This window comes from Lutjanus erythropterus, chromosome 24 (genome assembly GCF_056507025.1).
Source record: "Lutjanus erythropterus isolate fLutEry1 chromosome 24, fLutEry1.hap2, whole genome shotgun sequence".
Classification (NCBI taxonomy): domain Eukaryota; kingdom Metazoa; phylum Chordata; class Actinopteri; order Lutjaniformes; family Lutjanidae; genus Lutjanus; species Lutjanus erythropterus.
The window spans coordinates 18365001-18378957 of NC_139340.1; the positions used below are offsets into that span (position 1 = coordinate 18365001).

The window sequence follows — 13957 nt, forward strand, 5'->3', positions numbered from 1 at the left end:
GGGTTGTGTGTATATGAATAAAGAAGATCAGACACTACATCTGTCATTCAAATCCAGCATCAGTCAGGCTTTAAATGTTATAAAAGTCTTTTAAAATTAAATTCAATTCAGAGAAATATCTGAAGTCTGTCATAAAGGCCACGTGTTAATCCTTGTATTAAGTGAATAAGTTAAATAAAAAGTCTCAGCTGCACATCAGTCAGACTGTAAATCGACATGAAGCTCAGCAGCACTTTGAGGTTGAGGTTAACCTGCAAAACACCCCAGAAAAAAGCCCCAAAATGACCACAGACCACGGAGCTGGACGTCTCTCTGGTGACTCCGGGACGTCTGATTCTCGCAGCGTTTAATTAATGTCATGACAACCTCACTGAGTGAAACTCTAAACCCCCGAACTCCTCAGTTAACTGTGATCTCTGACGTCCTGCCACATGTGTGTGTCTCCACAGCTCTGCCTGCTGACGGCGTCGAGTCCACGCTGACCGCTTTGATCCCTGACCCTCAGCCAAATGGTCCCGCTGCAGCGTGGCCGCTCGCTGTTTTACAGCCTCACTTTGGACCGCTGACTTCCTCCTCGCTGCCCGGACGGCTCCTTTAATTTATCAGCGCCTACAGTAAGTCTGAGCTTTTCACTTTGCTGACACTTTTTGAAATGGACGATTTTGTCCCCGTGCAGTTTCGCCCCTGCTTTACAACAATCTTCAGAATATTCCACATCTGTCAGAGATTATTCATACTATTCAGTTTTTGAAATGGATGGACGATTTTGTCATCACTTATTTCTTTCATGGATTATTGATGTGGTTCAACTTGTGTCATCTTTTCAACATGCAGCATTCACACCTCACTGCCTTCTGCAGTCTGTTAAAAATGTTCTGACAAATAACTAACATGAAAAGACTAACTGAGCATCTTCAGCTAAGTTTGATTCATGATGTTTAGCTCACGAAGTTGAAGTTGTTCCTTCGGTTGTTTCAGCTGATGATGTCATATTGGTGCTGTTTGATTGGTTGATGCGGTGTTGCAGCTGTGGATTTGATGGATGAATGTTACTTGTGCCGTCGATGTTATTTTGCGTTTTATGCTGAGTATTTCCGTATCGTCGTATTGATGTGCTGTTATGCAGCTCATCTTTTTCCCGCCCTGCTTCCACCTCAGACTGACGCCGTCGTTACTCCGCCTACAATCACACACACTGAACACCGTGACGTTCTGTAGTGGACAAAATGACACTCTTCAACTGTTTACTGGATGAACTGCAGTCGCTTCAGCTGTTTCTCTGTCTTCACTGACACGTTAAACTGAAGCTCACAACACACACAAACACTTCACTGACTTATCTGAACGTGACTTTCCTCCGTTCATGGACGTGTGATGAGTGTTTGGAGGTAATAACTGTTCAGCGTCGTGACATTCGGTTCTGAATGAAGCGTCCAGGGGAACTCCCTGTGATTCACAGCTGTGTGTGTGTGTGTGTGTGTGTGTGTGTGTGTGTGTGCCTACAGGGTGTGGACACAATAACATGAACACCTGCAGAGCATAAAGAAGTCAAAAATGATACTGAGGAAGTGAATCTGTACTTTCCTGTGACATTAGAAACATTAGAAACATGATATTCTTCGTTGTTGTGGATGAAACAGCAGCTCTTTGCAGAATTAAATCTGTTTACTGCTGATTTTTGGGGCCTGCAGTCACTTCATGCTGCACAATTCTTGGAAATATTATCAAAATCACAATATGAAGTATAATATCCAAATAACAGAAGCTGCAGGTTTCAGTGAAACTAAGCATAAAACTGAAGTACTGATTCAAAGTTTTGCCTCCTTCATCTCTTTCTTACTTTCCCAACTCTTCATCCTCCTTCACCTGCTTCCTCACACAAAATTCAGCAAGTCAGTTTCTTCCACAATCTTTAAAATATTCCACATTTTTCTCAGATTATTCAACTTCTGAAGCCACTCAGTTCAGTTTACTGCCAGCTCTTCAACAATCTTGAAAATTCCCCACATCTCTCAGACTTACTGATTTTATATCCAACTTTTAAAGCCAGAAATTCAGTTTAATCTCAGCTTTTTAGCAATCTTTATTATTGATATTACTCAGTTTTTAAAGCAGCACATTCGACTTTTGAACCCAGCAATGCAGTTCAGCGCTCACAGTCTTACAAATATTCCTCTTTTAAATGAATGTTTTGTGTCAAATTATTGATTTTTTTCAGTTAGTAGTCGTGTCATAAGCATGAATCAGCATCACTGTGGGAAAATTCTGATCTGATCACCGTACATGATCTCTTATAAATGTTAATACATCAGTAATTATATCACTTTCTGTATAATGAGTACTTCAGTACATGTAGCTGCTAACACGTCTAAAACTGAAGTTATTTGTTTTCTCTGGTTTTTCTTCGTCCATCAGTCCGACTGGATGTTTGTGCTCGGAGGTTTGCAGCTGTCAAACAGCAGCCCCCCCCCCCCCCCCCCCCTCACCTGAAAGCGCAGCTAATAGCCGGTGACACAGTGGAAAACCTGCTGGGGCCCCGTCACTAACAGTCTGTCACAGACCTCCAGGGGCCCCTCGGGACGATGCCTGTCCCCGGCCCCTTCCTTCAGAGACAGAGCAGAGGGGCCGGACAGATTCCTCCTGACCTCGAGGTCTGATTGAGCTCACGGAAAGACGCGGCCGAGGGGGGATTGATTGCTAAAGAATACCACATGTCCCCGCTGGGACGCCACATGTTAAAAAATTTTGTGGAGGGAAAAAAAAAACAACAAAGACGTCCCGTTTGTGTCTCCGCCTGCTCCACGCTGCTGCTGCATGTTTTCACTCGAACACTTCATGCAGGAATTCAGTGTAATCAACTAAAGTTTAACATAAATATTCAAGTTGATTAAAGTTATAAAATGTAAACTCGTTCAAGGTAAAGGTGTGTTTCCTGCTCGCGGCTGTTTGCTAGTTGATGCTTTAACATCCAGGAAAACACAGAATACATCAGATAAACATCAGAGTGACTTTCGTAAGTTAATCACTGAAAACGTTTGTTTTAAATCATTACAAAATAAACTAAACTTGTCTTTTCAAACAGTCAGTTTAAAATTTTAAAGCAACCTGTCAATTAACTTTAAAGGGATAGTTCACCCAAAACTGAAAATTCAGTCATTATCTACTCACCTTCATGCTCATTGAAGGTCAGGTTTAGTTTTTTTTTACAAACAGGAAGTTTCACAGGAAAACAGAATCTGGAAGAGACCAGTTTTCATACATATAAAAACATGAAATGTCTCCATGCTGCTTGTCGTCTGCTGTAATTCAAGTCCTGACAAACTGTTTGCACACCAGGATAAAAACATGGTGTAAATAACATTTTTACAGTTAACTTGGCATGTCGAGACTTTAGAGGACTTTGATTACAGCAGACGAGCAGCATGGAGACATTTCATGATTTTATTCTGTTGTTTTTTTCTGTTTGACAACTGGACAGTAAAAAAAATAAACCTGACCTTCAATCAGCATGAAGGTGAGTAGATAAAGACTGAATTTTCATTTTTAGGCGAACTATCCCTTTAGGTTGGTGACTAGAAATGTAAATTACTAAAACTTTAAAGCAGCCTGGACACAAACGTTTTTAAGTTAGTGACCAGAAAAGTCAAGTTCAAATTTTAAGGCGGACTACTTTTAACTTTTAAGGTCAAAACAAATAGTTTTCTTTGCACTTTAACTTTAACTGCACGTCACAAGAGGAAAAGAAAGAAGAAGAAGAAGATCGTTGAAGACGGCAAAGTGATCACATCTGCTGATAACCAAAGCGACCGCTGTGCATGATGGGAGAAACGATCTGATCCTTTTCTCTCTCTGAGATCATTCGTTTTCTCCACGTGTCAAAATGTCACGGCGGGCGTCTCTCCTCGCAGCGTGGGGGCATCCTTCACATCCGCCCTTGAAATTCACGCACACACACACACACACACACACACAGACGGACTCCCCTGCTCGACTCGGCGGCTGTCAGGCCCGATCGCGGCGTTCCCGCCGTCCCTTCAGGAGTTAATTAACAGACGCATCAAAGCTGATCCCGGAGAGCTCTGGGTACACAGCGAAGAGGAGGAACTACAGGCCCCCAGCGGCCCCTGGACCTTTGATTTCTGATGTCTCTCGCTCTGTGTGAGTGTGTGTGTGTGTGTGTGTTGCATTAAACACGGCTCTGTTTTCATCATGTGTAATCGCCGCTGCCTGACGGCTGCTTCCCTCTGTCGGAGGAAGTTTCTCCTGTCATGTATCTCACAGAATCAATGTTTGTGGAGCGTTTTTTAACGTCTCTGCTCGGTCCTGTCCTCGTGTGTCCCGTCTGAGAAATGATCCTGCTCTGACGTCTCCACCCGTTTTTCCAGCGAGAAAAGCAGAAAATCTTCACATTGAAGAAGTTCAAAGAAAGACTTATACTTTAAATGAACTGATTATCAAAGTTTCTGTCTAATTTTCTAATTAATTGACTGTTTTTGCAGTAGTTCAGGATCCAACAAGTTCAGATGGTTTCTGTGCAGATTTAAGGAGAAAATGATAAAAGTTCTGCCTTAATTTATCTTTAAAACTGGAGCCTGACATATTTTCATCTGTCTGTATCAGTATATCAGTCTGTACTGACATGAAAACAGAACAGAACATAATGCAGATTGTTCTCAGTTTTTTAGTTTTAAAAAATGGAGTTTGGTGGACAGAGATGTTAACTTTGTAATGTTTCTTGAACTGCCAGCCTCAGTTTAAACCTCAAATAACCTGAAATAACAATTTACAAGAATTTCTGTCTTCATAGATCGAGCCTGTCCTTAAAAACAGTCTTTAAAAAGCCTCTCTACCCAAACATTTACAGGTTATATCAGTAGTTACCTCCTTTCAGAAGGAAGTGCAGGCCTTCACCGAGCACATTAACTCAGTGGATGAATACATCAAGTTCACTCGGGAAGATGTCAAAGACAACAGGTTGCCCTTCTTGGATTGTGACGTCCACATTGGAGACAACAGAAGCCTCCACATTGGGGTATACAGAAAACCCACACACACAGACCAGTACCTACTTTTTGACTCACACCATCCACTGGAGCATAAACTGGGGGTTATCAGAACTCTACAACACAGAGCTGATAATGTTCCCACCAGCCGACAGGCCAGAGAAAAAGAACATAAACACCTAAGGGAGGCCCTAAAAACCTGTGGTTATCCCAGCTGGTCCTTTGCAAAAAGCGCGGCTAATTCCAGGAGGAAAAATGACATTTTGGTGGAGAAAGAAAAGAAGGACAGACGAAACAACATTGTCATTCCATATGTCTCAGGTTTATCTGAGAAACTCAGAAGGGTTTTCAGCAAACACAACATCCCAGTACATTTCAAGCCTGGTAACACCCTCAGACAAAGGTTGGTACACCCTAAAGACCGCACGCCTCATACCCAGAAGAACAATCTGGTGTATGCGGTCCAGTGCGGCGAGGAATGCTCCAGCCTTTATATTGGGGAAACTAAACAAAAACTAAGTATGCGCATGGCACAACACAGACGGGCTAACGCTTCAGGCCAAGACTCTGCTGTTTACTTACACCTCAAAGAGACAACACACTCTTTTGAGGACGAAGATGTACATATTCTTGACAGAGAAGACAGATGGTTTGAAAGAGGAGTAAGGGAAGCCATCTATGTCAAGGTTGAGAAGCCATCCCTGAACAGAGGGGGAGGCCTAAGACACCACCTATCCCCAACTTACAATGCTGTCCTTTCATCCCTTCCCAAAAGATTCAATAATTTAGCCTCTAGAAACCAACAACACAGTCCAGCCACACCTGGCTCCAGGTGCCCCTAACGACCATCGTTAGAACAGAATGGAACACTAACGAGTGAGACCCCCCCAACGACGGTTGTTGGCTCACTGGGGTTTCACCCCACTCAACCCAAACGACTGTCGTTAGGCCTCACAATAGGGAGTGAAACCATTCTTGGTCTGGAGGCGGCCTCTCCTAGAGGATAAATAACTGAATTCCAACTACTGTTCATCAGACTAGAGCTGTCCTATCTAGTCTGATGAGCATGAACTGATGAAGCCTGCTCGGATGAGAGGCGAAACGTCTTCTAAGACAATTTTACCAGTCCAGTTGCGATCGATTTAATCCCTTAAGATAACTATGACCTGGATGAATGAGAATATTCACAGGCTCCTTTCAGAAGCCAAACAAAGTTTACACCCCCTATTTCTCCCCCTGGGCTTCTGTCCCCCTGCAGAGCCTCTGCAGCCCCCCAAGGGGGGCCCGCCCCCCAGTTTGGGAACCATTGGATTATATTATGACAGCCTCTTTTTTCTACATGTTTCTTTAGACAGACATTATCTTTTTATTTGGCTTAAAAAAGCATCAAAATTGGCCTTAAGTTTGTTGCACAGAGATGCTAACTTTGCAATATGTTTTTTTTTAAATGCCCACATTTTTGCTGCAGTTTGTTGGACAGATCCACAACAACAACACCAGATTTTTCAACAGTGAGATCTTCATTTCTTTCCTGATCAGACTGGAAGGACATCAGCTTTTTATTAAGCTTAAAAAAGGTCAAATTTTGGTGAGCAGAGATGCAAACTTTGTGCTATGTTTTTTAAAGAACTGTCAGATTTTGGCTGGAGTTTGATGGTCGTCTGAATATTTCTTGGTCCAGAGGAAAGTAAAAGGTGAAATCTCAGCTGACAGTCAGCTGTCACTGCTCCTCTTGTTCCTCCACATTTAATGTGTGTGTTTAAGCAGGTTTCTGCGGTGAATTTTAAAACACGCAGGAGCTTTTTCTTCCCCCCTCCCTCTCCTGGGTTTTGTGGATTTACTCGCCTCCTCGTGTAAAAGCCGCTGATGCTTCTTTTCTCCACAAAACCCACAAGGAACAAACTGCCCCGGGGCCACACGGCGTAATTGGTGTGGACTTGTTGTTTTGTGGGATAAGAGACTTTTGAGTCCTCACAGCGGGGCGTTTTACTCACTTCCAATTCACATTTATCGCACCCTGCATGCCAGACTCCTTTCTTTCCTCTCCTTTTTTCTCCTTTTCCTCCATCATTTGCCTGCTTTTTTCAGTCATTAAACTCTCAGAGAATCGGAGCTGCATTCAGGAGCACACACACACACACACACACACACACACACACACACACACACACACACACACACACACACACACACACACACACAGGCAGGCGGGGGTTGAAATGTGTGAAAATCTGACAGCGGAGGGGAAGGATGAAAGTGACATCCCCATCACAGGTTTTGGGAAGCCCCCATGTCAATGTGAATAATGTGAAGGGCCCCATTATTTCTTCACATCTTTTCACTCCCCCCTGCTCCCTGACTGCTGGAACTCTTCATCCTGCACAATGGCAAATGCACTAAAACTTTTTTTTCTGATGCAAATGAATGCAACCGGCCATTCAGCATAAAAAAAAAAATTCACTCCGAGGGAAAGACAGACCGGCCTGGAGCGTTTGAGACCGGCATCGTTTTGCTGTTTGGCTTTCTTACGTTTCTCTGGTCTGATTTAGGGACGCAACTACTGATTATTTTCATACATTGATATTTGTTTGGTCCATAAAATATCAGAAAACTGAGTAAAATGTCAGTATGAAATGTATGTGTCCACAACCAAAAGAAACTCGGTTTGCTCTCATAGATGGCTTAAAAAAAGAAACTGAAATCAGAGAGTTTGGATGTTTTTTCTTTAAAAAAAAATGCTCAAAGTGATCAAACTAGTTGGTTATTAATTCAATAAAATGTTCTCCTGACTGCTGCAATGATTTTGCTTCAGTGGAACTAAACCTGTGAGGCATTTTCCTGCAGAAATCATCAATTAAATCTCTAATTTTTAACATTAAAGAGCCTTTATGTGTCTGTTTGAGGGGAAATCAATACAAGCTGTAGGTGATAAAACCTGACCTCCTCTGCTCCCCCCCAAAAACATACAAGATTAATTTCTTTTAACAATAAAAAGGCCTGCTTTGACAACCAAAATAATTAAAATAAATAAAGTAAATAATAAAAAATCATAAAGATAAAGAAAAGATCCCCGTCCTGAACATGTGAATGAGTTTAAAATTGTTCCTCTGCAGGCTGCTTTACTAGAGAGCATCTTAAATATCAGGTTGCAGATTCCTGGAATTCCAGCCGCAGTGTAAACCTCAAATAACCTGAACATAACTACTTACAAGAAAATTCACCTTTTATACATTCAGAATATCAACAACACAAACATTTACAGCTTATAATATAAAAATACTTTCTTCAACTGTGAGGCTTCATTTATTTCCTGAAGAGAGCTGAAGGACATTAGCTTTTAAAAAATGTAAGAATTTGACTGAGGTTTGGTGGACAGATGGTAACTTTGCAATATATATATATATATATATATATTTTTTTTTTTTTAATGCTCATATTTTGGTTGAAGTTTGGTCTGATTCTTTCTGATGAGGCTGAACAGACTCGGTCTGAACACAGAATTCATCTGAGTTCAGCAACAACAACCCAAACATTTACAGCTTATAATTATGATAATTATGATGTTTCTTTTTTTATGCATCTTTCTATCCAGCTGTTCTTTTCTGAAGAGAACTTCTTTATTATTATGTTTTTAAAAAGAGTCAAAATTTGACTGTAGTTTGGTGGACAGAGAACTTTGTGATACGTTTAAAAAAAGATGGCTGAAGTTTGGTTCTATATAATAATATCTTTGCATTCTTTATGATATATTGATAATACTTTAAGTTTTTCCTGATGAGAGTGGAGATACATCAGCTTTTTCCTACGTTAAAAAAACAATACATGAAAATCTGGCTTGAGTTTGGTGACAGAGATTTGGGGAAAATGACCATATTTTATCAGAAGAATTCTTTTTGATGAAGTTGACGACACCAGAGGCAGATCAGGTTTAAAATCAGGTTAAATTTGGCTCAAGTTTGGTTTTTAGACCAACAACAACAACCAGAACATTTACAGGATTTAATTTATTGATAACATCTTGTTTTTTCCTACGTTTTAGTTGGGAGTTTTTCACCTGATGACTGCAGGGTTATCTGCTTTTTTTCTACGTTTAAAAACAGTCAAAATTTAGCTGAAGTTCGGTTCACAGATCACCAAAAACAACCACATTTACTGGTTGTATCTATTTTTTCCTGCGTTTTTTTTTTTTTTTTTGTTACCTGTGAGAGCTCAGTTTCTTTCCTGATGAAAGTGGAGTGACATTATTATTATTTTATTTTCATTATTATGTTTAAAAAACGATCAAATTTGGCTGAAGTTTGGTGAACAGATCCCCAGAAACTTGACGCAGAGCTGACTGATGCTCAGATGATGACATGAAATGAAAATAAAAGGTAAAAAATGTGTAAAATAAAGATTTGAGGAATATTTTGAGCGGTGAAGTCAGTCAGTAAGTTCTATAAATATGTATTTGTGTCATTATTATCGGTGCTGTTTTCGTCCCATGAGCACATGGTCAGCAGCGACCCAAACTCACCAGAGTCCGCTCTCCTCCTCTTCCTCCTCCTCCTCCTCCTCTTCAGTCCGGACAGCTCTCCGCTCCTCAGCCTCCCCTCTTCTCCTCCTTCACTCTTGTTCAAGTCAAACTTTTTCTCTCAGCGAGGCAGAAAAAAGAAAAAGCAGAAATCCTGTGTAAAACCATGAAATCCCATCTACGGCCGGACGCGCGGAGGAGCGGAGCGGAGCGCGTGCTATAAGTCCTCGGAGTGAGCGCGCGCCCTCAGAAACACGAGAGAAAAGTTCACTGGAGTGTTTTTCAGCGCGTCACGGATCCATCGAGCTGAAATAAAACTCACAGAACACCGGAGGAGACACTCGGTGAACTTTTTTCTCCGTCCTGTGTTTGGTCAGGATGCTGCGGAGCTGCGGAGTCTCCAGGATGCACCGCGCCCACCTCCCCTCCTCACTTCTGTCCCTCCTCCTCACTGACTCCCCCTCCTCACCCTCCTCTGCCTCCCTCTCTGCCGTAATGGATTCACGATGTCATCGTTAAAAAAGCCTCCTTTATAAATCTATTAACACCATGTCTTCTAATTTATCGGTAATCAATAAACCAATACAAGGGAAGGTCACTTCCGTCAGTAAATGATAAAAAAAAACAGCCCTAAATTACGTCATGATAATGGGATAGAAGGTCAGAATGTGGATAAAAAGTCAAAACAATGAAATAAAAAGTCAAAACAACAAGAAAAAGTCAAAACAACAAGAAAAAGTCAAAACATTGAAGTAAAAAGTCAAAACAACAAGAAAAAGTCAAAACATTGAAGTAAAAAGTCAAAACAACAAGAAAAAGTCAAAACAATGAAATAAAAAATTCAAAACAACAAGAAAAAGTCAAAACATTGAAGTAAAAAGTCAAAATAATGAAATAAAAAGTCAAAATAATGAAATAAAAAGTCAAAATAATGAGCTTACAAGTCAGAATTCTAAGTTGACCATGTTGGTTTGACAGTGTTTCTACTCCAAAGACACTTTAACATTAAATAATTCACATTACACTGTAAAACTTCATCAGATATTTAGTTGAATTAACTTAACTTTTCTCGTTAAGTTCACATAAATATATATGTTTTAACACTGAAATTAAATCAGTTTAAAATGTTTTCACACCACTTCAGAGCTTGAGGTTTGAAACTACAGGTGGCCAGTTTTATTTATTTATTCATTGTTTTTTGTTCGTTTATTTATTTATTATTGGAACTGGAGGAAGTCCCTCAGCAGAGAGCAGATCTCCACCAGGCAACCAAGAAAGAATATTGTAAATATTGTAATAGATTACTTTAACATGACAGGTGTGTACTTCTGCAACGTTTGTCTCTGCAATTTCTCCAATAAAAAAAAGAAAAGAAAACTAATATGTTGAGGAAAATATGTATTATTATAATTAACTCTCTAAGACGCTGCACCTGTTTTCATGTTTGGACTGATTTTTTTCAATTGACAAAATCATAAAGGAATCAATTAATTGATTTTTATTATTTTCTGTCATTTTATGAACCAAACAATTAATCAGAAATGTTGGAAAAATAAAATACTTCATCAGTTAATCCAGAAAAGATTAATCGATTATGAAACCAATCGTCGGTTTTAGCTATAAATACTTCCTTAAAAAATATATTCCTCATGCACTTCAATGCATGTATTGGCTTTATCAATTAGGAATCACTTTTATTGATCAGCCAACAGTTTCAGCTATTAAAATAAAGGATAATCAAGGCGTCTGTAGAAATATTAAGAATATTTGATGGCAAAAACATGATGCACAATAAGGAGATGATACTGTATGGTATCATTCCTATAATCTATAATCTATAAATTCTACAAGATATTAAAGAAATGTTTAATACCACTGATCAGCTCTGAGTACCTACAGAAATATAACATGTATGTAACCGAATTCCAAAGAGATTAAATATTATAAATACCATGTTCGTTAATGTTTAATAACTGCTGCAGTTTATTTTGTAAGAAACATGAATTTATTTCCAGTATTATTAAACTGATAAAATCTCCTTTCCTCTGTCAGCCTGTAACTCTGCTGCTGCTCAGGTGAGATGAGACGCACTGATGCACACGTGATGCTGACACCTGCTGGCAGTTTGTGTGAACTGCAGGTAGATCTCAACTGAACTGAACATCATGCAGGTCAGTGAGAGCTGCAAAAATGACCAGGATACATTTGTTTTATTATTATTATTATTATTATTATTATTATTATTATTATTATTATTATTATTATTATTATTATTATTACACATTTGAAACTTGCAGCAGTTTAATTTTTACTGTAATCTAAAACGGCTGCACAGTTTGTGGAAACTGCAATAATACACACGTCCGTGCGCTCCACTATTTATTCATAATCAGACTAATCAGCAATGAAAATAGTTGTTATTTGCAGCCCTACTCTTCATGCATGTTATTGTTAACATATACACATGAGAAATAATAGGCCATCTTGTTATTTGTGATTCTTCTCACCAGGAAAAAAAAAAATTAATCAGACATTTTTTTAGCCTCTGCCATCTCCATGTCTTTCAGTGGTCTGAGGATGCTGATTTATTTTTTGTTTTTTATAAGATTGAAAAGCAGGAAGAAAAATAAAATACTAAAAGAGCATTAAGACACCACAGCTGCAGCACGTCATGAAGTTAAAATGAACACAGCCGGCAGATCTCTGTATTTTTCAGTGTTTTCTTTGTGTTAAAGGTTAAATTACTGAAACCTGCTCAGAGTTTCTGTAGAACACATCAGTTCTGTTACTCAGAGGCAGAAACTGTTGATGTCTGAGTTTATTCTGACCTGCACACATTTCATTTACAGTAAAACAGCAACATCTAGTGGACAAACAGCAACACTGCTGTTAAAATACAGAAAACATTCTGTATCAATCAAATAACTGTGATTATTGATCGTTCTAATAGTTTTCAGCTGATTTTAACATCATGACAGCTCTCATAAAACTCTTAAAAACAAACAGCTGACGAGGTGATGTGAGATCATCAGAAACAGGAAGTGAAACTCATGGAACTGAATGGTTCTTTAATGAGGTTCTCCTGCCTGGAACCTGCTCCACACCGACACCAGATCAAACATCATCAAAAACACATTTTCTTTCAAAAAGTCAAAATTTGTTATTGAGTTGTTACTGCAGTTTATTGTTTCATGTGCACTTTTCCCTGATTTTCTGATCTTTATGTTTATCTTTTACCGTCTTATTGATACTGTATGATCTTTAATTTTTGTCTTTAAAAACGAGCGATCAGTCTGTGGAAGCTGATGAGGATTCAAACAAACAATAAATAAAGGTATAGAATAAAGTAAAAGTAGCAATACTGTAAAAATACTGCATTCAGAAGTTTATCTAAGTGGAAGTACATCATTATTAGCAACAAAATTCACCTAAAGAATCCAAATTAAAAGTATTTATTATTCAGAATGGCCCCTTTTTGACTCCTATATTATTATTTGAATTAGTAGATTATTATTACACTGTAAAAAGTTGAGAAAACTCATAATTTCAAAGCAACTGACTTCATTACAGTTTTTGAGAGCTGTAACACACTAAATAAACTTTTGCACCCTTTAATCTTTTGCTAATTTCATTTACTTTTCTTCATTAGATAAACTCGAGTCTTCATGTTCTCAGTCAGCTGTGAACCTGATTTGGTGATTGGGATTAAAATATTAAATTATTAACCATTATTCACTCACTTCAATTTACTCAATGATTTTTGTAATACAGTTTTTTAGAGGAGTTTCTACAACTCAAAAATTCAAGTTAATCTAAAGAAGAAAAGTAAATCTTTAAGAGTTTGGCTCAAAACTCATTATTATTATGCATTATTGATTATTGACACTACTATACAGTATATCTGCCATTTGGAAGAAGCACAAAGGCTCATTAGCGCCACCTGCTGGTGTGCAGTGAGAATCTAATCAGAACTTTTCAATTTTAAAACAAGAACATGAGCAACACAATGATAAACTTGTAAAATTACAAAATTCTCACGTTATTCGAAGAAAAATCTTTTTGATTTTCTCTGCATGATTTAGATTGACCTTTGCAGTATGCTTTTATTTTGAAAGAATAAATGGGTTTGAAAAAGTAAAAGAACAAACAAAAGTAACCCTTTCCTTTGCTTGTCTCTTGCACTGACCTGAAAATCTCGAACATCTTGAAGAGTGAAACTTTATTTTTCTTTGTAATATCCCTTTACACTGTTGGAAGAAGTGAGGGACCATCTGCAGCCTGATCTCAGACAGTATCAGCGCGGTCGGGCAGCTCAGGTGTTCGACAGTGAAATGAGCAAAATTAAATGAAAATAAAACACGGAAGTTAAATCATAACTGTTAAAAAACGATGGTATCACTTGTACGGCTGCCATATGGAAATAATCTCACCTCCCGGCAAA

The 13957-nt window shown here is 38.8% G+C and overlaps 1 protein-coding gene across 1 annotated transcript in view; it reads right to left on the minus strand.

Moving 5' to 3' along the window:
- LOC146304979 (zinc finger protein GLI2-like) overlaps positions 1 to 9909 on the minus strand; it is a 70679-nt gene extending 60770 nt beyond the window's left edge. The window contains exon 1 of the mRNA XM_084713514.1: positions 9520 to 9909. The gene's annotated coding sequence lies outside the window, so the exon portion shown is untranslated. The remainder of the gene's footprint in view (positions 1 to 9519) is intronic.
- Between the last annotated feature and the right edge of the window lie 4048 nt (positions 9910 to 13957).